Raw genomic sequence first — 3,872 nt, forward strand, 5'->3', positions numbered from 1 at the left:
TGGCTTTCCATTGGATGACTTTTTAGATCTATGAGAATGTGAATCCTGCTGGCACAGCTCATCAGCTCTAAGGTGAAAATTAATATTTATGGGTTTATTACACTATCTATGCTAATGTATTTTAAAGTAAATTACACTTAACATACAAATCCCACAAGAAGTCAAAGTTAGGAAATATGGTAGAAACCAAAGGGACTTCTGAAAGCCCTATTTGTCCCATCATCTTTCTCTTTTCAGTTTTCTTTTTCCTTTCTAGCCTCTTCGAATTATCCTTCAACATTCCCATTTATAATGAACAATCTTAAACATAACTCATTTCTCTGAAAATATGTGGAATGTTTTCATTTTTTTCTCTGTAGCGAATTAGTCATATCTTACTTAATTTAGTGGAGAACCCATCAACAAAAGGAGAACAATGACAAAATAGAACCACTGAGAAGATGGTGTGAGGCTAGGAGGTCTCTGTGTCTCTAAAGGCAGCCTTGATAACTGCGAAATAAGTGCTATTCGGACTAAGTAAAAAACAGTAGAAATAGTGGGTTCATTTAGAATTGTATAATAAAAGAGAAGAAAATGACATTTACAGTAATTTATTTTTTTTTTTTTACCTACCAGACTGGCAAAAGAAAAAAAAATGATAACATAAAGATGCATGGAAATAGGCATCATAAGTTATTAGCAATCGTGTAAATTGATACTTTCTATAGAGTCCACTTTGTCAATACCTGTTGGAATTACCACTTGCATATACACTTCTATCCAGAATTTCCACCTATAAAAATTCTTGAACAGATTCATGTGTGCGCGGAGATATATGCAGGAAGCTTCTCGTTGCAGCATTGTTTATACTAACAAATGAAATAAACAGTAATGGGGAAATGGTAAAGTAAATAAAATAAAGCATGTATGGTGTATACTATATGTAATCATTTTATAAAATGAGGCCGCTTTATATGTACTGACATGGAGCAATCTTTGCATCCGTTATCTACTATCACTAAAATGGCATATAACACATCATCCCAGATTTAGTGGCTTACCGCCATAAGCATGTATGTAGCTCATGAGTCTGCACATCAGTGACATAGTCTGGGAAGTTTTGGTTTTAGCTGGATGTTCATCAAAACAATCAAGGAGAATTTCTTCCCATTCTACCAAATGTGCCATCATATCTGCAGAATAGATGTGCTCATCTATTCTGCCTTCTCCTGGGTCATAGTGCAAGTACTGTCCTGGTTCCTGTCTGAGGCTCACCTGTCTATGGGATTACATATTCAGTGATCTCGACCCTGCCATTGTCCCCTCTCTTGAGTGATGTATTTCCCCTCTATGCTATATCATTTCTTTTAAAACATGCTGCATTGCTTTGCATCTAAAAACAAAACACCTCTGTAAACCCATGGACTCACTTCCCTCTTCTCCTTTTCAGCAAAAAAAACCCAGAACTACCTATATTCGTTGTCTCCATTTGCTCACCTTCCATTCTCTATAGAACCCTCTCCAGTCAAGTTGTCATCTCCACCAACCCATGGTTATTGCTTTGCCAGTGTCTCCAGTGACTTCTCTGTTGCCATGTCAAATAATTCTTTCTTGTCCTAATCTTACTTAGTTTCTTGGCAGCATTTGGCACAGTTTGTCGCTTCCTCCTTTTTGAGACTCCTTCTTCTCTTGGCTGTTGGGAAACTACTCTCCTTGTTCTCCATCTACCTTCCTGGCCACTACTTTTCCTTTTCTTTGGCTGGATCCCCTTCACCTTCTTGACTCCCTAATGTTGCAGTGCTTCAGCCTTTAGTCCTCAAATCTCTTCTCTTTCTCCACTCATTTCCTAGGCTATTTATTTTATCCAGTTTCATTGTTTTAAATACCAGTTGTATGTTGATGGATCTCAAATTTATTCAGCCCCTTATTTTATGAGAGGTATTCTTTTCTTTCTATTTTTTTTTCTGCTCTGGGAAAAAAAGCAATAAACATCTCTATGCATATATCTTTCATTACTATTGATTTCTTAGAAGTAGACAGTTGGGAGAAAAGGTATATGCATTTTTAAATTTACTAGCTATTAATAGATTGCTTTAAAAAGATGGCAACATGTCACATTTCCACCAGAAATCTATGAGAGAATTCTTTTTCTCGTAACTCTGCCAGTATTGGGCATTATCGTTTCATTTTTGTGTGTCTGATAGGAGTAAGGCGATATTGACTTTTAGTAAGTGGGTAGCAAGAGTATATCTAGTGTAACTAACTGACTAAAATAACAGAGTAAAAGGTGGTGGGAAGGTTATTACCAAAATAACAAATCTCCTGTATTGCGTACTAAGAGGGAAAGAGATGAGAAGATGGAATTTTTGGTACAGGCCTTAGTAGAACAACTGACCAAGCTTCCTAACATGAGGAAGGTAATGGCTCAGAGACTTTTGGAAATATAATAAATGTCTACCTTAAGCAATTGTATTGGTTAATATCAGGCTCAGCTGAAAGTAACAGAGACTCATAATAACAGAGACCCATAATCTCATGCAGTAGTCTAGAAGTAGCAGTTCAGAGCTGGTTAGGTCCCAAAACGTCAGCTTTCTTCATCTGTTGCTTCAACACCAGTGCCTTAAATTTCCAAGGTCACCTCGTAATCAAATATGGCTGCTGGAGCTCCAGCAATTACATGCACATGAAGTAGCAGAAATAAAGAATAGAAGGAAGCACAGCTCCTCTTTTGAAGGACATTTCAGGAAATGGTGCACACTAATTCTGCTTGTAAGTCATTGGCAAGACAAGAAAATATCTTATTCTGGATGCCCAGCTAGAAATCAGGGATTATTATTCTAGAAGAGAAGAATGAATAATAGAAAAATTTAGAAGTTTCTGCCACAGCTATCACTGGGTCTCAAGTACAAACTGTCTAAGAAAAGACAACAATATTGATGATAAGTCCCTGGATTTGGATTGTTACACAGAGCCTCAGCTAGGGACTGATTATCTTGGGGAAAAAAATAATAGACATGATTGTCTTCATATATACCAAACATATTAAACTAGTTGTTCTTGATGGGAGTGATTTTGTTCCCCAAGAGACATTTTGTAATTTGAGACGTTTCTACTTGTCATAAATGGGAAGGGGAGAGGATAGATGCCACTGAAGTTAGTAGATAGAAGCTAAATATCTTGAAATACACAAAATAGCTCTCACAGCAAAGAATTATCCAGTCCAAAATATCAGTGGTACTGAGGTTGGTAAATGCTTCCCTAAACGATTCAAAAAAACTTTGATCAAATTTCAGAATCTGAGCAGAGCTGTGTGCATTACCAATTGAGAGTGATTAAAATAAATCTCATATTTCTTTGGCTTCATTTGTGTTGTGGAATCCTCATTTGATCCATTAGGCCAGAAATTAAGTAACTTTTTTTTTTTTGTAACATTAGTATCTACATTTTAGAACTATTTTTAATCCACCAGACTACCTTACCTTCTTATGCTGCCCTGAGATGGGTAAAGATTTCTTGCTTCTCGTTCCCTCTCACTGCACTTACCACATTGAGCAATGATCATATGTTGAATTGTGTGAATCCCTGACTAGATAGCAAGCTCCTTCAATTGAAGGGCAATATTTTATTTATCTTTGTATTTCTAGTGCCCAGTGCAGAATATGCAATTTAGCAGGTACTCAAAAATATTTATTGAACTGAAATAAACTCCTCTTTCTCATTGGGCCTTTATTCATACCAGGTCTAATTGGGTATCTTCTGGCTCTTGGCATCTACAGCAAAAATCGTATTGCTATTTATGTTAAGCAAAATGTTCCTCATTCTGGTATTTCATCTAAAATCCAGAGAACGGGAAAACTCAGAGAATAGAAACTGAGGCGTAAATAGTTTGTTCT

Source organism: Pteropus vampyrus, unplaced genomic scaffold, assembly GCF_000151845.1.
Source record: "Pteropus vampyrus isolate Shadow unplaced genomic scaffold, Pvam_2.0 Scaffold9, whole genome shotgun sequence".
NCBI classification, from domain to species: domain Eukaryota; kingdom Metazoa; phylum Chordata; class Mammalia; order Chiroptera; family Pteropodidae; genus Pteropus; species Pteropus vampyrus.